Source organism: Carlito syrichta, unplaced genomic scaffold (assembly GCF_000164805.1).
Source record: "Carlito syrichta isolate Samal-C Ts95f unplaced genomic scaffold, Tarsius_syrichta-2.0.1 Scaffold301693, whole genome shotgun sequence".
NCBI lineage: Eukaryota > Metazoa > Chordata > Mammalia > Primates > Tarsiidae > Carlito > Carlito syrichta.
This window is the reverse complement of record NW_007245789.1, coordinates 536168-559550: the sequence shown is the minus strand read 5'-3', so window position 1 is coordinate 559550 and position 23383 is coordinate 536168. Positions and strand designations below refer to the sequence as shown.

Genomic DNA, 23383 nt, shown 5'->3' with positions numbered 1-23383 from the left:
GGAAGGCTGAGGTGGAAGGATTTCTGGAGCCCAGTAGGCGAGGCTGCGGTGGCCGGGAGCAGCCACTGCACTCCAGTCTAGGCGACCGAGTGAGACTCCAACTCAAAAAAAAAAAAAAAAAAAGAAAAGAATTATCCTACACGTACACATGTGCATACCACTCCGACCAGCCAACCAGCATATGCATTGGTTCTTTGCTTGTGGTTGTTTCATACTTGGTTATTTTCCTTTTTTGTTGTGATTATTGTTAAAGTCACTTTTTAAAAGTACTACCTCTCTGTGAGTGGAGCAGAAGGGGACCGTTTCCTTGCTGCATTGTGGCCATGGCAGCGAGAGGGAACGGAGGAGACCAGAGGCAAGAATCACATGTCACAGTGGCACTGCCTCCTGCTAGACATTCAGGGGGCTTTGGTCCCCTTGAAGCCTGGGTCCACCAGACCACCCTGGGGGTGCAGATGTGTGGAATAAGGGTGGAGTGGGAGGACACAGACCACTTTCCCCAAGCCCAGTCTGCACCGGCTGTCTTCCCTAGGCTCAGCCCTTTGTAGCCCTCCCAGCTGCTCTGTGTCCTGGGCCTCCATCCTTGGTCATCAGTCTCAGACTGGGGATACCAGTGAGTGCACCTCTTCTTACACTAAGCCCCATTTCCTAACTGTAAGTAACCATGTCAGGGGAGCCCACTAAACTGTTCAAGACCAGACATCAACCTGAACTCGGGGAGATACACCATACACAAGTAGGCTTCCCCCTACCCTTTCCACAGCATGCCCAGAGGCTCTCCCAGCACAGGAAGCACCTGCCAGCAGCAGCAGTCATGGACAAATTCTATAAGTGAGGCTTCATCTCTGATCCCTGAAGCGACAGGTCGGCTTCAGGGCCTTTCCATGCCAGGGCCAGGACACAACCTTGAGAATGGAGAATGACCCTGTAGGAGCCCAGGGGTTGAGCTCAGCAGAGTGAACGGGTCTTGGTGGAGCAGACTCCTCTGTCTATTGGAGAATGCACAGAGCTTTGACTCTGCTTGGCAAGTGCATGTTGTACTATAGAAATGGAGAAATGACTTTTCTGCAGACCTGGAGTGCGGCACTGCCTGAAGGGCATTTTCCAACAGGAGTGTGCTTCTGTCCTTATAAACTTCCCTCCCTCCCATTGGGTGCCACACACACGCATACACCCATCTGTGCAGACACAAAGCCCCAGAAGACAGCGAGAGAAGAAGGAGGAGGATAAGTGTGTGTGTGTGTGTGTGTGTGTGTGTGTGTGTGTGTGGCGGGGGGAGGTGTGTGGAGGAGGAGGAGAGGGAGGAGAAGGAGGAGCAGGTGGCTGTTGCTCACCCCTCCTGGGAAGCGTGAGCCACCTGACCCAGTTTGCCAAGAAGCAGGAGCCAAAAGAGGCCATACCCAACAGAGGTGGATTTTCCTGCAGGAGTCCAGGCCTGGTCAGTTTCTCTGTTGGCAGGTGATGACCAGAGTCTTGGCTCAGGTCCACAAAGAAAGCAGAAGCACCAGGGGACATAATCAGGGTCCAGGGGGAGAAGGTCCAAGAATTCACTCCCAGCTTCCTCCTCCAGGGTTGTCACTGCGCCTAAGGCTCCCTGAGGCTCTGCTCTTCCACTTTCCAGTGGAGCAGAGACTAGCTGTGGCTTCTCCATTGTCTTGGTCCACTCTAAAATTGTTTTGTGTCATCAGACAAGTATGTCCCCTCCCCATAACAGATGATACCAATGTCCATGTGGGCCAGGACCCACCAGAATGCACACTCTCCCCCTCCCTCACATCAGGAAACGAGCGAGAAATTTCCAAAGGAGTGGATTTTGCAAACAACTAAAGCATGTTCTTTAAGGATCCAAGTGCTTTGGGGTGTTGGAGGAAAGTCTACAAAATGTCTGAAATACCCAGGTCTGCCTGCTTGGGTAGGGTCAGGAAATGACAGAGACGCAGGTCTCAGTCTACATACATCACTATCCACCTCTTCTTTCATAATTAGCCAGGGAGCTCTGAGCCCAGTGAATGTGGGGGAGGGGAACCAGGGGAGCTTCCTGGACACGGAGGCTTTCATATCAAGTATCACAGGCTGCAGCAAGACTCAATGATACAGCAGCGTACCCACTCCCAATAATTACTGTAAGAGTAGTTCATCAGAGATTAGCATTCTTCATTTTCTCTGAAATCTGAAGTTTATTATTACAGAATGAAGGTTTACAATCACATTTAATTTCATTGCAATTAATGGTAAGTTTCTTTCCAAAACAACGAACACTGAACTTCAACAAAAGATCAGTGGTGGGCATCTGTATGTCTTCTTTTGGCAAATGTCTATTCAGATTCTTTGCCCACTTTTTAAAATGGGATTATTTGTTCTTTTGCTGTTAAGTTGTTTGAGCTCCTTATATTTTGTGGATACTAGGCCTTTGCCAGATGAATAATTTACAATTATTTTCTCCTATTCCACAGGTTGACTCTTCACTCTGTTGGTTATTTCTTTTTCTTTTTTTTTTTTGAGTTGGAGTCTCACTCTGTCACCCAGACTGGAGTGTAGTGGCCTCTCCCGGCCACTGCAGCCTCGACCTGCTGGGCTCCAGCAATCCTTCCTCCTCAGCCTTCCGAGTAGCCAGAATTACAGGCATGCGCTACCATGCCCAGCTGATATTTTGATTTACTGTAGAGATGACGTCTTGTCAAGTTGCCCAGGCGAGTCTCGAACTCGCAGGCTCAGGCAATCCACTCAGCCTCCCAAAGCGAGGGATTACAGGCTGAGCCACCGACCGAGCCCGGCTTGTTGGTTGTTTATTTTGCTGTACAGAAAGTTTTGGTTTGACACAGTCACATTTATCTATTTTTGTTTTTGTTGCCTATGTTTTTGTAATCTTATCTTTTTTTTTTTTTTGAGTTAGAGTCTCACTCTGTTGCCCAGACTGGAGTGCAGTGGCTGCTCCAAGCCACCGCAGCCTCGGCCTTCTGGGCTCCGGCGATTCTTCTGCCTCAGCCTTCCAAGTAGCTGGAATTACAGGCATGCGCTACCACGCCCGGCTGATTTTTTGATTTATTGTAGAGATGAGGTCTCACTGCCCAGGCGGGTCTCGAACCCGCGGGCTCAGGCAATCCACTCACCTCAGCCTCCCAAAGGCACGGGATTACAGGCTAAGCCACCGAGCCCGGCTGTAATCTTATCTATAAAATCTCTGCCTAGACCAGTGTCCTGAAGTGTTTCCCCTTGGTTTTCTTCTAGTAGTTTTATAGTCTGGGGTCTTATATTTAAGTCTTTAATCCATTTTGAATTGATTTTTGTAGATAGTAAGAGATATGGTCTAGTTTCATTCTTCTACATATGAATATCCCATTTTCTCAGCACCATTTGTTGAAGAGTACATGCTTTCCCCAATGGGTGTTAAAATGTTCAACATTACTAAGCATCAGGAAAATGCAAATCAAAACCACAATGAGATACCATCTCACCCCAGTTAGAATGGTGATTATCAAGAAGACAAAAAAATAACCAATGTTGGTGAGGATGCAGAGAAAAGGGAACTCTTATACACTGTTGGTGGCTATATAAAGTAGTACAGCCATTATGGAAAACAGCATGGAGGGTTCTCAAAAGACTAAAAATAAAACTACCATGTGATCCAAAGGAAAGGAAATCAGTATATCTGCACCCTTATGTTTATTGCAGCACTATTCACAATAGCCAATATATGGATTCAACCCAAGTGTCCATCAATGTATGAATGAGTAAAGAAAATGTGGTATACACACAACGGAGTACTAGTCAGTCATAAAAAGTGAAGGAAATCTTGTCATTCATAACAATGTGCATGAGCCTGGAAGACATTATGCTAAATGAAATAAGCCAGGCACAGGAAGACAAATATCACATATTCTCACAAATATATGGGAGCTAACCCCCCAAAATAAAAATTGAGCTGATAGAGGTAGAGAGCAGAATTATCGTTATTAGAGGCTAAGGAAGGACAGAAGATAGGGAGAGCATGGTGAACAGATACAAAGTTAGAGCTAAACAGGAGGAATAAGTTCTACTGCTCCAAAACACCACTGTATGGTGACTATAGTTGACAACAATTTATGGTATACGTTCAAAAAGCTAAAAGAGAGGATTTTAATTGTTCCCATCCCAAATAAATGTTAAAGGTCATGGATATGCCAAGTACCCTGATTTGAGCACTACATAATGTATACATGTATTGAAACACTGCTCTGTGTCCTATAAATATGTACAATTGTTGCATGCCAACTAAAAATAAAAGAGAAAATAAACCCCAAGGTCAAAGGCAGAGCCAGAACAGTGAGAAGTCTGTGGGTCCTGGGATGCCTGAGTGCCTGAAGATCCTGGGATGCCTGAGTCCTGGAAGGTCCTGGGATGGCTGAGTGCTTGAAGGCATCGTCTCGCAGGTTCTGTCCCTAGAGCTCCACCCTCTGCCCTCCGGGATGCCGGGTGACTGCAGCAACCTCCATGCAACTATCATCTCCTCTCCTCCACTCACTGCAGCAGGATGCATTTCTCATATGAAAACCCTCCTCACCTGGCCACCCACTCCTCTGTTTCTTACTCCCAACTCTGTGTTGGTCACAACCACTCAAGGTGCAGGTGCAGGGTGGTGATTCTCCCTAGTGAATGGGTGAGAACACCGAGGCCCAGCAGGCAACCTCCTGACCCAGCTAGTGTGGGGTTAGGCCAGGACTGAGGCAAGGCATTACAACAGGGATTCCCAACAGGGAACCTCTAACTGACTGGCCCACTGGACTCTTCCCAAACACCCAGTGTTAGCCTTGGAGGGAGGGGAGCCCATGCTGCAAGAGTGCCATTCATCATGACAGTTCTTTGGTGGAAACTTCTGATACCGTTCTGTCTTTATCCTGACTCCATGCCGGCAGTCTTGGTCAACGCCCTCTCTCCCCCTTTCCATCCTCAGGACAATATTCACCATCTTTGGAGAGCCCACTACACATCCTCCCTCTGAATAGAGGACACATGGGGAAATGCACTTTTTCTGAGGACAGAGTAAACCCTGGAGATTCCTTGAGTACAATCCTGGAAAGGTGTGTTGGGCAAAAGCAGTTACAAACCAGTGAGTGCATTCTAGAATGTCCCTTGAAGCTTCTCCTTCAAAGAAGTCCAGCACCTGGTTGATGCTGCCATGCTTGAGGATTTTCCAAGGACTCCTCGGGCCTTCACAGTCACAGGGTGGGATCAACACAGGTCTCTCAGGAGAGACCAAACCTTCATTTCACTCCCAATAAACCAGGCCATAGCCTCAGTGACGTGGCCCCAACCTACCTGGATGGCCACTCTTTCTGTTCACACCCTGGTTCTCAGTGGCTCTCTCCTTGCCCTGCAAAGCACAGCTTTGGGGCTTCTGGGTTCTCCCCACACCATTCAGCACCTCTCAGGTATGGGCAGGTGGGGACATCTTCTGAAATCCCCAAATCTCCCAATGAATTAAATCTAGTAGTGTCCCAACACTATGGCAGCTCTGATATGTTCAGCCCTCCTCATGTTCCAGGGATATTGACAAACTCACATCACCCATAAGCCTGTGCAGCACTCCCTGCTTGATCCTGGTGGTCAGGGGACCCTGCTGCCCACCAAACACAGTAAACTAGCACTCAGGCCAACTGATCATTTGTTGTTTGCCCTGAGGGAGGTGTTGTCCCAGGGCCTGGAGCCCTCCCTTTATTCTCATCAGCATCTAGGAGGGTAGCACTGGCCATCTTGGGTGTACAGCTGAGGACAGGCTAGCAGAGTACCCTGCTCAAGGCCACCACTAGGGAGAAGTGACATGGGAATACTTGAAGCCAGCTCCTCCACATTAAAGTCCCTGCCCTTCACCCCTGTGGTCTCAGATACACAATCCACAGTCATAAGGAGTCCTCCAACACAGTCACACTGTGTTTTTGCCACACTATTTCTGAGCAGAATGTTAAGACTGTAAAGGAACCACAAAGAGAGTTCTTCTCCCTGGATGGGCCCTTCTCAAAGGACTTTGGAGGAGCCCACGTTCCCCCAGGGAGCACATGTTTGCAGAACAGAGTTCTGGACATCAAGTTCCTGGATGGAAAGACTTCCTTTTCTGAAGCTGCCTAGATCATGCTGCATGGGCAACACCTGGTCTCACCTCCATGGAAGGTCATTTATTTTTCTGGCATCAAAACAAGACATAAAAAGTCATGAAGTCCAGGGTTGGGCAAATGTGAGGCTGCAGAAAGAGGGTGCTTCTGTGCAGGCCAGCATCCCAGTGCCATACACTGCACCCTAGAGATAAGGGAATGAGAATAAGCACACAGTTTGTCAGGGTGCATAGGGAAGGGTGACCTCAGTTGGCCTGGGTTGCTCAAATCTGCGCATTCCCAAGGGAGGAATAGGTCAGCTCCTGGGAGTTGAGCTCTGAGTCTTTGCAAAACTCTGTCCCATAAGGATGTTTATGCATGCCTGAGGCCTCAGCCATGCTATGTCAATGTAAGCAGATTACGCATCAGCTAGTTTACGGACTTGTTCACACGTGCCTTTTCCCTTTGTTGTTTTAAATTTATGTCCTTTCATCAGAATAAACCATAACCTGGAGTATAACAGCTTTTCTGAACTATATGATTCTAGGGAATCTTGGAGCCTGAGGGTGGTCTCTGGGATGCAGGCCCATAGGGAATAGAGCAGGTCTAAATTGGGCATGTCATTGCAGACAACAACACTAACTGCAAACACAGCCCAGGATGCCTTCTTGGGGAATGCTCCTCACTGGTCCCCAGGTGGACATAATAAAAGGCTGGTAGCAGTGTCCCTGTCAGCCAGCCAGCTTCACACCCTGCTGAGTCAGGAGGCATTTCACACCATTTAATGGCAAGATCGAGAACTGAGGAGACCTTGTGTTCAAATCCCAGCCCTACCACACTCAGGTAAGAGAGAGCCATTGTGGCCCTTTGAGACCTTTTATATCTCTTCTGCAAAAAAGGAATCATATTGCCCATCTCTCACTGGGATGATCAATGTAGTGAAATACCTGCCTGCACCCAGAAGTGGCTTAAGAAATGTCCTCTTTGCCAAAGTCAATGAACTTTTATGTGAATGATGGATCCCTGAGCAGCAGGACATTTGAGAAGCAACCAGTTCAATACCAAAGGCAAACAATGTGAGCCAGCAAGATGCTGGCACAGAATGGCACAGATGGCAACTGTTACTTGTCATGGTGTTGGGGTCATTCCATATGAAGAGTAGATGGGGTTAGGAGGTAAGTTTCTACTCTAATCTAAGAAAGTTTCCCCAAAAGCTCCTACTGAGACCTTGCAGCTAGTTTGGGAGTGTCTCCTTTTGACTGCTGGGCCACCCATCTGCCTGGACACTCTGACCTGCCTCATCTCAGTGTCCAGGGTTCCAGCCCACCTGTGAGCAGACACACCAGCAGATAACGGTATCCAGTCACAGTTATCCTGTGCAGTGAGCTCCACACTGCAGAGGTCAGAGGACTCTGAGGGATAGAGTGGGATGTATGGGAGGCACCCAAGCTCCCTGAAGCCACACCATTGCAGCCCCTCTGCCTGTTCTGCCTGCAGACCGCATGCAAGGATCCTAACAAGTTTGCTTGCAGGGGTCTCTGTGATTCAAAGAGTCATCCTGGGACACTGGGAAAAGTCACTTGCACTGAAGAGTTCCTGGAACAACCTTAGCCCACTTTCTGCCAGGTACCACCTCTTCCTTCTGTGTCCTGCCAGAGCTGGGGGTGAGGCAGATTAACTCAGAACAGGAACCTGCACCCTGAAATTGTACCTGTTCTTTCCTCGGCTTTACCACGTGTAGTCAGCAGTCTGTGCAATTCTTTCTTCTCAAATAAAGAACCTATGAAAGTCTGACCAATATGCAGCAAATGCCACACAGCAAGATGCCCATACTTCCACCCCTCACCTCGCCCAGTCACCCAGAAGGAAAGAATGCAACTGAACTCTATCAAATGAACTTGTGAATGATCAAACCCAGAGGACTTTCTCTCTAAGAAGAGCTTCCCACTCTGCACAGCTCCTGAAAATCATTCTGCTGCAGAGCTCCCCTCGCTTGGGAGAAGGATCCCTAGACACGACTGGATTAAAAAAAGAATGTTTGCTAAACAGTATGATCCCAATTTCGTGAAAACACATGCACCTCAGATAAGGCGCCTGGAGAACAAAATCCCAGAACACTAACCTGGGTTATCTTGGAGCCATGAGTACAAACCATTTTTATTTTCTTGTGTAATTTTTCAGTATGTTACACACACTCTATAACAAACATCTATTTGGTAATCAGAGGGGGAAAAGAACAAGCAAAACAAGCACATCAATATCACATCTTTAAGGACTATGCAGTTTTCCAGAGAGCGGCTTTGAACAGGGCATTCTGAGGGTGCAGGTTTGCTGGGGGTCCTCACATAGACCAGCCCCCACCTCCTCTCTCCAAAAAGTCCTCAATCCCACTCTTAGCCACCCAGCTGCTTTTGAGTTGAGAGGGCATGGATTCAACAATCCCATGCCAGTGAGCAGTTGCCTCTCCCAGCATGAGGCCTGGACTGTTCCCCACTGTGTGCTCCAGGACTGGATGCCCTGAACAAGGGCCATACTTCCCATCACAGGGCACCTCTTTGAGGATGTCAGAATCTCCCAAGACCCCCTAAGGCTCTGTCCCTTTCAATACCAGGCTGTGGGTCCCTAGTAAAAGGATTCAGATTGGATCCTTCAGTAATGTATATCCATGTGGCCCTGCAAGATATCCAGAGAATTTTTCTGATGAAGAGCAAGGGAGGGACCAATTCTGGGAACCCAGTGTGTCTCTCACTCAGCACAGCTTGGGCGTGTAGGAACACGGCCTGCCAGCCAACCTCCAGGACGCTGGAAAACCAGCAGCTCAGAAGCCTGAGTCATCAGAGTTAGGAGTACAATTCGGGGCCCCATGGTCCTGCTATCAAGGGGCCATGACATGTCTCTTACCTTCACTGGTCCCTGTTTCCCTCTAAAATGAGAACAAAAGCACCCACCTCAAAGGGTCATTGTTAAAGGGAAGAAAATAGACACAGCATATGCAGGACTCAGCTCGTTACAGTCACAGTGCACACGGGGCTCAGCTCATCACAGGAACGGCAGCTAAAGGAATGCAGATGCCAGTACATATCTTCCCCAAAATGATCCTGTGGGGTCCAGCAAGCTGTACTACATGAACAAGCCTGGCTGGTGTCACGCACTCAGAGCCCTGGTGAGTGGCAGCACATCTCCCTCTGGGCATCAGATTCAGCCCCTGTCACCACAGAATTGTGAGTATGGAACACTACCAGGAATGTGAGAGGCATGAGGGCTTGGTCAGGACATGGGAGTGACTTCTGGGAGGCAGTGCCCGAGACTAGGTGGGAACTCTGGGTGGAAAAACGGAGTGAGAAGCCCCAGGAGGAAACATAGTCTAAATATCAGGGTCACAGCAGGGACTCAGAGATAAGGGGTTGACTGCAGGACAGCTGCGGGCCTTGGGTGAGCTCAGTCACCTCCCACAGAGTGAAAGCTAAAGAAGGGTCTTTAGCAAGTGAAAACACCTGCCCCAGATAGTCTTCAAAGTCAGGGTCAAAGGTATGAGATACTGTCTCTGGTTATGACTCAAGGGGACATCGTGTTGGACCACAGTGGGCACCAGCTCTAGAAGAGACTATGACCCAGCAAAGGCTCTGGTTCCACAAGGCTCAGCACTCTTCCCACTCCAAAGAGCAAATCATTCCCTTTGGGGTAGGCTTCCTGTCTCCTGCCATCACTTACCTCTTCCAACCTCCCCAAGAACTCCACGGCAGGGTAGGGAACACCATCTCTGGCACCAAGAATGGAGAAGGAAGACTGAGTGTCAGGTTCTAGGGTCAAGCCCTGATGAGGTGGGATATCAAGAGGAAGGCCCCATGGTGAAAAACACAAGCTCGCATGCTATCTCACTTGCTGGAGGTCACAAGATGCCGGTGTGCTGTGGAGACAGACTGCTTCTTAGGATGTAACAGAAACCATCGGACGCCTGAGTAGCTCATGGGGATGTGAGCATCATTTAACATCACCACAAGGACAGTGACAGTCAACTCAAGGCTTTTAGAGCTTCTCTCATTTTTAAAAAACTTCTTCACTTTTCATCTGAGAACCTCAAAATGGTAGAAGCAAAAGCAGACCAAAATAGGACTAGTTTCAGGAAATTCATGTCTGTTTTCAACAAAACACTAATTTTGACTAAAGCATAGTCTTCTTAAAGACTGGATTTGTAATGGGAGGGTGACCCATGGCTCTAAACATGAGAAAGTCCAGAAAAAAACTTGGAAGCCCTTGGCTCCTGGCTTCCACTGTCTCGAGTATTTTTGGTGACATGTTTTGCTGTTATTCTCAGTTTGGGGAGCCCACATCTAGGCTGTGGGTTCTGAAACCTTCTCAAATTCACGAATTCACATCTACTCTGGCATGGACAATAGGTTTAATGTGGGGTGACCAGGACACCAGAGCAAGCACATCTTCCTTCAGGGGCCTATGAGTCAGTGTTCTCCACACATTAGGCTCCTTACAGGGTTTTCACTACTTAGATGTGTTCAGCAAACGAACCACATCCTGCCCTGTTCTCAAGATGTTCTTCTCAGAGGACACTAAAGCCCTTCTCTCCATAAGTTCCTGCCTTCTCCAGCTTGCAAACGTGGCAGAGCCCTGGTTATAGGAGGGTCCTCAAAGACATAGTATAAAGAAGCCCCCCCACTGTCTTCCCACACTGCTGCAAGAGCCCCTTGAAAATGAGCCAATGATGAGACACGAACAACTACATGGAAGAGTATGGAAAGATCCCTTGTGGTCCTTGCCGCCTGCATCCTTCTGCCTCTGCAGGGCAGGAGCCAAAGAACATAAATTAGCACCAATTAATTAACACAAGTCCTATACAATCCATTAATGGTATTTAGCTATATTCAGGGAAGAGATATCAGGTAATGGAATGCTACAGGAGATAAATAATTTTAAAACAGAGCAAAAGTGTCTTTTCGAAAGAGAAACCACTCGTGTGAGTCCAAGCAGAGTTTAAGACAGCTTCAGAGTCATTAGCATTCTAGCATGTTACAAAACCCTAACATGAAAGCACTCCGGAGAATGCTCAAGTCTCCTCTCCCCGACAAAATGAAACATTCAGGCTACAGGCCATGAGCATGCTTAAGGAGAACTTGCCTCAACATTTAATAAAATCAAATACAGATCAGATATTGAAAAGACAACAAACTAGTTTCTCTCCCAATGTAATTCTGATTTTTGTTAATACCCGACCATCAGTCGCAATGAAGCACCGAGTGGATTTATTTTCAGGTCGACCAGGCCAAGAAGACTCTCCAGTCTTCTTATTATCAATAGATTTTTAAAAATGAATATGTAAACTCAGAGATGTTCATTGATATATCACTGATATGGATTTTCCTAAGCATCAGGTGAAAACCCACATGGTAGAAAAACATGTCAGTTATGGACTGTTAGCAGTGATGCTGGGAGAGCCTACCCGGATGGTATTAACTACCCCTTCTTACTTGAAATTCAAATCTGAAGACAAAGCCGGTGGGATTGAGTGAAATTAATGGGATGCCCTAAAAAGTCACCACACATGCCATCTCGGCAGCTCCTTCATTCTGCCCATTCCTTCAGAAAACCATCCTGGAGTCATCAGTAAGCCTAGACACAATCCTGGGACCTGTGTGTAGGGTAGATGGATGGGACCCTTGGGGTGTACACATAGGAGAGTTGAGAGAAGAGTGGTCATACTCTCCAGCCTGGCTCAGTCCTCCCTCTGCCACAAACCTGGGGCTTCCAAGAGACAGAGAAAGGAGGCCCTTGCAGGCTTCCCAACTCTGTCTCAGCTCCCATTACCCCATCCCATCAGATCTTCCAGGGCCTGCAAAGCCTCCTTGGGGAAAGGGAGGACCCCCTTCATCCTTCAAATGTTTACCTGCACCCCAGTGTGCTGATGGCATCCACCTGTCTCCATTGACAGTCCCTATGGCCAAGCCTCATCTTAGACTCTGAGAAGTACTGCCCAGCAACACTCCTGTCACTGGACACCTCTTGCATCTTTTTTTTTTTTTGAGTTGGAGTCTCACTTCGTCGCCCAGACTGGAGTGCAATGGCCACTCCCGGTCACCGCAGCCTCGACCTGCTGGGCTCCGGCAACCCTTCCACCTCAGCCTTCCAAGTAGCCGGAATTACAGGCGCACGCTACCATGCCTGGCTGATTTTTTGATTTATTGTAGAGATGAGGTCTCACTACCCAGGCAGGTCTTGAACCCGCATGCTCAGGCAATCCACTCACCTCAGCCTCCCAAAGGCACGGGATTACAGGCTGAGCCACCGAGCCTGGCTACCTCTTGCATCTTTAAGACAATCTGCTGAGGGGCAAAGCTAGGATGTCAGTAGAGCTCAGTCCTCTATGTCATCCCCACCTGCATCCCCATCTCTCTCCCACCATTCCCTGGGAATCCCTGAGTGCCCCCTCCCCTGAAGAGATGAGCCTGAACCAGGAGAGAATCCAGGAAGGAAAAATAAATGGCCAGACCTGTCTTCATGCTCCCAGTCTCTGCTGAGCATCACCCAGTTGCCAGATCCTGTATCAAGGGTAGCAGGTCCAGAGACAAATGCAGGAAAATGCGCATAAAACTAGACGGTGAACAAACCTTGGGTTTGCTGACAGCAGGTGGGTGAGCCAGGCATAGGCAACCTCAAGGCCTTGGGGGCTGCTCAGGGTGTACCATGACCAGGAGAGAAGGCCCCGCTCCAATCATTCCATGCATTTAGATCACAGACCTTCACAGATCTGAAACATGAACTGAATCCTGGGTGGCAAAGAGGGAGGAGGCTTGCCAAGGAGAAGGCAAAGCCAGTCCAGCAGAGTGCTGGCTCACAGCTGGAGAAACAGCCTGTCATTCAGAATGTCTAGAGGGTTGAATGCAAGGGCAGGGGGCAGCAAGGGAGGCAGGGTCAGATGTCCTGGGACAACCCGGCTGACTGGTCTGAATCTAGGGGGTTTCCTGATTGGAGGTGACTAGAACAGAGTGAAAGTGCCACCTGAGGAAGGGGCTTTGGGCAGCCAGTGGGAGGTGACCTTGAGGGTGACATTCTGGGCTGTGCCCCTAACAGAACCTCAAGCATCCACCCAGTTCCTTCCCCAGTTAGCTCCTCCAGGACAAACAACATGTGTATAGGCACCAGTCTGGCCTGAGTTAAAACTGCTGGACCAGGTCCACCTCCTGGCATTTCCCAGCTCTGTCTGTGCTGTGTTTGGGAACCTGGAGGCAGTAGTGGCAAGCCGGGTTCTGGGACACAGCACGATGTCAGCCAGCTCCCCAGAGTTACTACCGACTAGATACTGGATGACTCACTTCTCAATTAGCGACATCATTATGGGAGGCGCGAGTCAGTCCTGCTAAGCATGAGGAGTGTTTTGATAAGGATTATGCTCCAGCTGAACTAGAGAGAAGGTGGGCACCACATCCAGGCTTTCAGGGCCTGGCACATCCCACAGTTCCCTCCTAGGCAGAGGGATGCCCAGTTGCCCCAAGGAGACCAGCGTGTGCTCAGGGACACCTACTGTCCATCTATGCAAGCTCACTTAGCACCACAGTGACCCAAGTGACCTGTTTCTTATTTGAAAAAACACTAGAGGTGTTTTTTGAACAATGCTTCAACTTCATTGTGTGAACTACAGGCAGAAATCATTGGTCCTTTAGTTCATGGAGCTAAAGCAGAAAGCAAACAGGTGTTACTTTAAGCTGGTGTTGTTGGTCAGGGACAAGGGACAGGGCCAGGGTCCCGGCAAGCCTGCCAGCTACATTCTATAGCCTTGGAGTTCGAACCTGGGATCACTGATATAGAACCTTGCAAACCTATGTGAGTCATCTTCCTTCTTATCATCATAAACTCTTGAGCCTGGAAGGTGATCAGCATCACCAGTTTCAGGCAGGGAACCAGAGGCCCAAAGAGCAAATGCCTTAACCTCCTCTCATCTTATCAAATACAGGGGTCTCCAGAGATTGCTGACTTTGAAGGGAGCAGACAATGGCTTTGATTTAAAACACTCTGAGTCTCAGAATGCAAAGCAATGTGTGGTTCTAACTGACTGGACCAGGGAGCTGTGCAAAGATTTCCGAGAGAAAAGGGGAGAGGGAGAGAGGGAGGGGGAGAGGGAGGAAAAGAGAGAGAGAGAGAGAGAACACACATAAACACAAGCACATTCCATGCATATGCCCACCCCATGCATGGCATGAGGACTAGGGAGGGAAGGTCCACTTTTTGCCCTCGAAAAAGGAGAGGAAAATAGCTCTGAAATCCTAACTCATAACAAGGGCAGAAGGGCAAGGGAAGGTGGCACCAAGGCAGGAGGTTGACCACAGGACAAGAACAGACTACCTATCAGGAAGGTAATACCCAGGCTTATAGTGGGCCTGCGTGCCCTGCCAGTGTAGGCTGGCAGACTCCAGGTGTCACCTCCCCGCAGAGAGTTTCACAAACCTGAGCTCAGCCAGGCACAGCAGCTAGGGTTAGGGGAGCAGGCTGGAATAGAAAGGGAATGCCAGTGCTGAGCTGGAGGGTACCAGAATAAGCCCCAGCTTCTCAGAGACAGACATAAAAACAACCTCTAAGCAGCCAAGGGTCCTGTCAGCAGTAGCAGAACTTTCTAGAGAGGAAGGGGCTTATGAAATTTGTTTCTGTGGGCTCTAGACATCATAGAAATCTCCAAAATCATGTTTGGTGACCCAGTCACCTTTTGGAAAGGCGAGTATCATAAAGCAAGGTAGACAAAGAGAAGGGCTGATGGGCTTCACTGTTGCCACCTTTGGTCCAGGAGTACCTGATTGCTTCTAAATGGCTTCATCACCATCAACAGTACAGTTACATGTGAGATACAGAGAAATTAAGACACCGAGAAGAGACTGCAAGAAACTCGTGAACTCTGTGCTAGTTCCAAGCTCTGGAAAACAGAAGTGTGTGGAAACGTGAAGAGACACCTCCCCTCCCAGCAGACAGCCTTTCCAACAGCTCAGACGGTCTGGGATGGGGTTGTGCAGAGCCTGCACGTGCTGTCTTGGCAGAGAGAAGTAGTCACACCAGGACGAGGGACGCCTGCAGGGGAAGATGTCTTAGACTGAACATCCTCAGACCCATCTCGTTCAGCTACAGAAGTGAAGAAACCCAGAAATTGTTTGTAGGACTGTCACCCGGCAGGCACTGAGCCCCCAAGACCAGAGAGTCTTGATTCCCGAAACCAGGACATATTATTGCAGATGAACTTACTAGGGTCCTACGGACAAGTTCCAGACAAGCTAGAGTAGGGTTCCCAATGGGGTTGATGCTTGCAGGGGACAGGTGGCAAGGTCTAGAGACATCTTCTGTTGTTACAACTGGGAGAAGGGGCTATTGTCATTGAGTGGGAGATGGCCAGGGATGCTGCTCAACCCCTTATGGTGCACAGGGCAGACCCCTATCACAGAGAATGGGCTGATCCCCAAAGACCAAAAAGCCACTCTGAGAAACTTAACTAGAAGGATATTAGAACAAAGAAGTCTTATTTTTTTTGAGTTGGAGTCTCAGTCTGTCACCCAGGTTGGAGTGCAGTGGTACATGCTCACAGCCACCACAGCCTCGACCTACTGGGCTCAGGCAATCTTTCTGCCTCAGCCTTTCAAGTAGCTGGAACTACAATCACATGCTACCATGCCTGGCGAGACCTGGTCTCTACAATAAATCAACAAAGAAGTCTTTAAGGAGAATAAAAATGGCAGATCAAAAAGACAAGGTTGATGACAGGGTGTGAAGAGTTTTTCACTCTGGTAACATGAAAAGTCCTACCAGGGGTATCCATAAAACACTGAGCTTGTCATAGGGATGCCTTTTATTATTAATACTTTATGTTTAATCAGATGGTGTCAGAACCAGAGATATCCTCAGAATCCAAAATAGTCATTTTTCAGAGTACAAAAGCCTTCCAACTGGGACCTCTCTCATTAGTCATTTAGCCCCACTCCTGCCCTCCAGTCCAGCTGTTAGATCTCAGTCACACCCCCAGTTCTCTAGCCATATCCCCCATCCTCAGTCCCACCCAGTCCTCCAGCTATACCATGTTCCTAGTCTTAGACCACTGTTTGGTTCTGGGACACATGCCTGGCCAGGTAGGCCCTCTGCCCTGCTGGGAGCTTGAGTTTCTTCTTTCCAGCTTATTGGCTGTGCCGAGACAGAAATACCATCTTTTCTAGAGATTTGTATCAGAACAGAAACAGGGGTAAAGGGCTGACCCAGGAGGAAACCAGCAGTGAGGCAACTGCAGCATCCCCTGAAGACAGAAGAATGATGCCATCATGGGAACGCTGAGGGACAGCAGGTGACTGGTCTCTCCTCTCCCTGCTTATTTCTTCCACTGATAGCAGGACTGACCCTAAGCGCAAGGGAGGAAGGAGCAGTCTGGGACACCCAAGGTGGGTGGGAGAATGAGGGCCTTAGTCCTCGGCAGAGCAGATTTCCCATGAGTGGGTCACCAGCTGTGATCCCCTCCCCCGAGCTTGTGAAGAGTGACGTGGCATCTGAGTCCAATGGCCAGTGAGGCTCCTTCCCAATCCTGTGCTGGGAACTAACCTCACCCCTCCTCATAAAAAAGGGGACACAGGTCCAGCCATTCCTCTTCTAGTGGCTGAGAGACCAGCAGAGGCAAGTATCTTTCTGAAGAGTGGAATGCAGATACAAGTGGTTTGTTGCTGTGTTATTGTGTTGCTTTTTCCCCCATGTTTTGTTTTCTTTATCCATTCAGAGAACATCAGCCACACACTAAGAGGTACCAGGCCTGGGTTGTATCTATGCTAATAGATTCTCCAATGGTTCTTTACCTGGGATAGTCAATTTGTTGTTACAATTCACATGAAACCAGGGGCCCTGGTAGCTGTATTATTCCTGCCTGCAGTGCACCCTGTAAACCAGGACGATACAACTCTCCAAATAAGCAGACAGGGCATGGGTGGCCAGCTGGTCAGTCCCAACAGAGACAGAGCTGGCCTAGATCAGTGTGGGGTGGTTGACATTAGAGGACATCAGAGAACAAGCAGGCCCTCCTCTGTGTCCCAAGCCTGGCCAGGCATCCCTGACTCCTTTTTGCCCCTTGGCCTGCAAGGTTGATGTCTTCATACAGATCTGTTTCCATGCCCATGGCCCCACTGCAGTTTCAGCCCACTGAAGACAAGGCAAAGTTCTGTGTGGCAGCCCACCGCCCAGCAGGTGCTGAAACAAGTGTTTTCCCAGAGAACCAGTCAGTCCACCCTCTGGAAGCAACAAGCCATGTCCGGAAGCTCAGAGCTTAAGTCAAAGGCACCCCGGCAGCGGCCACCACAATAAACATGGACGGCCTTGGAGAGGGGCATGGGAAAGTAGCTTTAGGGAGGAGGGATCCTATAAGATGGGAGGCCAGGCATTTTCTGGTGCCAGGCCTAGGAAACCAGTACAGCTCACTGCTCCTTCCTGTGTTCGACAGCATTTATGGAAGTGTTACCGGGAGCAGGGCTGTTGCAGGCAGTGGGAATGCACCATGGAGTATGTCAGATCTGGAGTGTGTAAGAGAGAAATGAGAACACACCAGGTTCCCAGGAAGCTTCTAGAAGATCCTGGAGGCTGTTTTCAGAATTGGATTCCAGGGCTGGAAAGAGGGAAGGAGACTCCCACCTGGGTAGGAAAGAACTAAGCTGTGGAAAGCCCTGAGTGATGTGAGCCAGGGGATGGGAAGAACAGGGAGGAAAGGTCAATGATGGGGGGGGTTGTCAAGGCAGGATTTTGAAGGCAGAGGGATCGCTGAGAACAGTGCTGCTGCATTCAGGAGGGAAAGCAAGCACTGGGTCTCAGGTGATGTGGCACAGACAGATGAAAGGCAGGCAAGATGCCTTTGGAACAAGGACTAGACATGTAGACCAGGGGCAGGGTCAGTGCTGGGAAGTTACCTTTCAACCCAGGTGGCTTGAGAAAGGCAGGGCAGGGAAAAAGGAGGATCCCCAGATGGAAACCAGATTCAGGTCTAGACTTTGGGCTGCCTCCTGCCTCCCCTGCGAGGTCCCAGATATCCTGAGGTGGGGGCTGGACAGCAACATAGAGAGGACAGCACAAAGAGCCCACCAGAACACAGGGCCTGGCCCAAGCTGCCCTCTCCTCATCTTCTGCTGGTGCTTTGCGCTGAATGTCTGCCTGTCCCCTCAAATGCAAGCTCCAGGAGAGTGGCCATCCTGCCCATCCCTGTCCCCAGGGCCTGGTGCATGACTGGCTCTCTCCCAAGACTAATTAAATGAATATGCTGAAGGCCATGTCTCCAGCCTCACCCGTGGGCCTACGGCTGGCTTTCCACCACTCCAGCCTTATTTGAACAGTCATGGAAGGAGAGCTGCAGACCCACCCTCCTCCAAAGCGGAGGCTGATCCCATGGCAGGTGACGTGCTAGGGAAGAGGGAGGCCTCTTCCAGGGAGGCTCTTGCTGCGGGCCGCCATTCCACCAGGCCCAGACCCGCCACACGGGAGGATGCCGCTGGCATGCAGAGCTGGAACTCGGCCTCCCTGGAGCTGCGAGGACCAGGGGATTCCAGAGGAGTCCCGCTCGCCTAGTTGGAGATAAAAGCAATTCTACACTCGATTCCTGCCAGCCATTTTAATAAATAAGTAAACGTTACAAAGCCTCCGGGAGCCCTCCGCCACATTCACTGGGGTGAAGGAGAGATGAGAATAGTTGCCCAGATCTGCTGCCAGCTGCCTGGCCCGTTTCTGGAAAGCCCAGCACCCAGACAGCTTATGCTGGCTGCAGGAGTTTTAGCATGCACTCCAGAGCAGAGAAGTCTGGAAGAAAGGAGCAGGCAGTGGCTCCAGGGGGGCTTCTTGGGCCTGCAGTCCTGCCCAGGCTTTCACAGAAACCATAGAGCAGAAGGGGCAGCTGATGGTTGGGGGTGACAGTCATGTCAGTGGGGAAGCCCCAGGACAGTGTGTAAGGCAGCACTTAGAAAAGAATGTACCTGACTCTGTGGGCCCCCCGCACCTACACTGATGCAGGTCCCTGAGACGCCACCAATGACAGTTCCCTCAAACAAAAACTAGTCAATCTTTCCACAATTTCCCCACCCTAGTGTTCATTCTGGCTGCCCGAGCAGATTCTGGTCAGGGTCCTCCTCATCAGTCTTCTCCCCAACTGCTGGGGCTGGACCATTGCTGACAGTGCTCTGGGTGACAGGTGGCAATCTGTAGAGGTCATTAACTCCAGAGCACCACATTTTAATGCAAAAATGAGCCCTTCCAAATTGGTGCAGCTGCGATGCTATATAAAGAAATGGGGATTTTAATGTTTTGCTTTTCTTCCCTTTTCTAGTGCCACATTATCATAACATTTTCCCATAATTACGCCCATAAAAGTCACCTGAAAATACTTCACACCACAAAAGTTGATCTACATATTTCATTCTGTGCATATCGAGTGGCAGGTCATGAGCTCGGAATTCCAGGGTGGAGCTCAGCTGAGAGGCCTGATGTGGAACAGAACTGTCAAGCTGAGTCCCTTTCATGGATTCGAGTGTCCTGGGTCTCAGGGAAGTCCAGCCAAATTGGCACTGGTGGGATTGAGACAACAGCATGGACGGTGGAGAAGTGTGAATACCCCCGCTGATAGTATCTCAGAGAAAGAGTCAGGATGGAGCTGGGGGTAAGGGAGAATGGGGCACAGTCAGACTTTACAGCCATGAGTCAGCACTGATCTTCAGAAAGACACTGTTCTAGACCCATCCAGAAGTCTCCTCCCCTAGGGGGTCTCCGCATGGGAACATGCCTTGAGGGGGTAAAAATCCCCCTGATCATAGGATATCAAGGTTATCTAATAAAAATCTCAGAGAGGTAACTTATCTTTATGTATTTGAAAGAAACGGTGTATCTTTCTATGCCCAAAATTCATCAAATAAAAACACAGTAAGAATTTTTTTTTCAAAAAACAGATGAAAAAATAAACTTCTGAATGGTGTCACTTCATTAAGCCTCCAGTATTTCAATTTCACCTCTTCTAGAGTTCCAGAAACAAAATGTGAACAGCAGGAAAGTAGCAAAGTCTAATCTCTCCTAAATATGCAATAAATTGTATTTATAAAGGAACTGCAACACCAGAGTGCTTACGCTCGGTTAGTATTCTAATGGATTAAAAACAATTCAAAAGTTGTTTGTAATTTCCTCCCATAGTCGCGGTTGAGGATATGAAATTTAACTGAAAGGTACAATTCAATTTTGAGGGGATTTATTTGAAAAAGTACTATGTCAAACACATAGTCAAACTGTCTCTCCTCCTCATAGCTCCCTGGTACTTTGAAATATGAACTGTCCCTCATCATTCACCTGCTAGGAATGTCTGCCTGTCCACCAAGTCCTACTGAAGAGGGGACTTGCTATCTATGATAACATGCAGTGTCCTTCACCTTGATTTAAATACGGCATACAAGTGCCAATGTCAGGACTCAGGTGTCATAGGTCATCATTTTCTCAGTCTTTCTTGCTGTTATTATATCCAATATGCCATAAACCAGAGTGGAGAGATAAAATCTTCCCAGGGGAGCACAGAACACCATCAAACAGCTCTGCTTGTGTCAGAGAGATCCCATTCCATTCGAGAACCATGTCTAGCAGACACACCTCTCTACTCCAAATATGCTAAGGAGAAACAATCTATATATGCTCTGTTAAAGTCACAGTCAGAGGGGTTGCCTCAGACCAGACTGAAGAAGAGTTTCAACTTCTCATCAAAGGGTATCATCACTCAAGTAAATTCATTACCAGCATTGGCTGAGGAAGAAACCAACCCTACTGTCAACACAATGTACACAGATGACAGAGCATGCATTTTAATCTGAGCAACCCAGGGCCCCTCCCCGCTTCCTTTTTTTTTTTTTTTTTTTTGCTTTTCCTGGCAATTCTTCCCCAGTAGGAGAAAATGACAAGGCTGTGTCACTATAGCAACGAGCCTAATTGGTGGACTGCAGGTCTTTCTCCAGCCAGAGGGTGGAGCCCATCTCCTTAAATATGAATCTCAGTATTTAGGCAAGAAGGCAGGACTTTCACTGGGCCAAGAGCAGTGGAATACCCTCTAACAGAAAACCAGGTCAAGAAATAATACAGTTTCCTTTTAGCAACACTAGGAAGTGAACCCCTTATGTGTTGCAGAGAAACGCACAGATTTAATAGTCAGGATAATTGAATCCTGTATGATACTTATCAGTTTTCCTAATTAATATGATATAAATATATCTGTTCCATAACACAAAAACATTTTGAGTAATAAAAATCCTTACTGATAACAAAAACAATTTACCAACAAGAATGCTAACTATTCTTCCTCATTCCAGATATACTGGAAGAGAGAGTGGAAATCATAGGAACTGTTTAATTTGCATTTAATTAGCTTTATCAATTCTTTTTTTAAAAAGTATTTTTTTCTCAAAGACTGCAGTTCCAAGTGCTAAATTATTATTATGTCTATTTTGTATTTTAGTGAAATGTTTTAATTTCTTCAAGTGCATTTCTGGTGTAATGGGGTGTGCCCAAAAATGTTATCTTATTGTCAATTATTCCATTACATAGAGATGGAAACAACCATAAAAATGTGGTTCATCCAAGCTTCTGTTATTAATGATTTCTGCTATTCTGGATAAGACACTTTCACCAAATGTCCTTGTCGTGGTGGAATAGCTGTTTCCAGAACACTAGGGAGGTCTCTTGAAGACGAATGAGCCTGTGAAACTGGATCTCTCATCGCTGGCGTGTCTGAGCAGCCGGCTCAGATGTCTGCATGCTGACACCCCGACTCAGCAGAGCAGGTGACAGTCTTGGGAAGGTGTGAGCAGTCAGGATGAACAAAGTGATAACACCTTGGGATTCAGGATGTGGCACAGGGCGGGAGAGGGCTGACGCTGCATATATCGAGAAAGTGGTACAGGGCAACACTCTGGCACCGGGTGTGCAAAGTGTTGAAGTCACAGGGCTAGGGTGTCATGTACTTAGTAACAATTGGCAGTTGTTCTTTTCCTGCACATGCAGAGCTGCGAGGAGGAGGGCGGTGGCTGTGGTACCTGTTGTCCTGGGTTCTGGAAGCCAGCCAAGGATGGGGCTCAGGGTACTACAGTCTCCTCCCTAAACACTGCTGAATGAGCCCCCTCTTAGATAATGCAACCAGGAAGTGAATTCAAATGGCTTCTCTTCAACACAGAGTTTACCTGCCATCAACCCTTTCAACATGGACAAAGAAACCTCACTTGGAGTTCGGCTAGGGAACCCCCTGAATACCACACTAAGGCTCAGAGACCGCTGGGGAGAACTCAGGGGCAGGTGCCTTGTGGCCAGCCAGTAAGTGAGTTCCCAGGGGCACTCCTAGGATGGCCTTGCCTGCTTGGGCTCGCGTTACAACCCCTGCTGACTGTGAAGCTTCCTGTTTGGCGCTCCCTCCCCGCGTGGTGCCACAGCAATTCTAGAGAAATGCACAGCCGGGCTGAAACAAGTAGGACAATTCCTGCTCTGAGCACCGGGTTTTCCTCCCTATTCATGCGGGCTGGGCTGTCCCAGGACTCGGCTACCGACTCAGCTGCTGCCCGGGTCTCCCTGGCTCGCAGGGGTTTCATTTTGGAGACAGTGGAAGCATGGGACTGGGATCTAGGAGGCTCTGGAGGTGGTGTGGGGGGCAGGGAGGTTTGGCGCTGGCCTTTTTTTTTTTTTGGTAAAGAATCCATATTTTTCCATTACCCATGGCAATTCTCCATGACAGGTGTTTCCCACCCGTCCTTCCCTCCTGCTGAGATGGGGAAGAGACCAGGAGCCTGTGTCTGGAGGCCGGGAGCCGACCAGCTCGCGCCATTCCCAGCCCGATCCTGTGCCTGGGACGCTGACTGCCCCCTACCCGCCCCGACCAGCTGTCAACACGAACCTGGGACGGTGACACCCACCCACCCCAAGTCCCAAGTCTGCATCCGGGATTCCAACCACCCCTCACTCAGCCAGCTCAGAACATGTGCCCAGACACAGACCACCCCCACTCACCCCAGGAAACCAGGAGCCCGTTACCAGTCACCCACCACTCCAGGCCCCAGCTTGCGCCCCCAGCGCAGACAAGCCCGCACTACTCCCAGCCCAGCTCCCGCGGCCCCGTGCCAGATCCTCTGGGTCGCCAGCTCTGGTCCCAGACATGATTGGAGAAATGCCCGTGGCGGCGACAGGCCCCCTCGGAGTATCCCACCCTTCACTTCTCTTTTTTAAGAAAACACCTGGCGAGCCCGCTTCCCAGGAAGGCAGAAGCTCCAGCCGCGCGTCCGAGCCCGAGCCCGAGCCCGAGCCCGAGCCCGAGC

General features: G+C 49.1%; 1 protein-coding gene across 2 annotated transcripts in view; it reads right to left on the bottom strand.

Moving 5' to 3' along the window:
• Positions 1–23383, bottom strand: part of FAM19A5 (family with sequence similarity 19 member A5, C-C motif chemokine like) — a 274406-nt gene that overhangs the window by 250421 nt on the left and 602 nt on the right. The gene's annotated exons all lie outside the window — the stretch shown is intronic.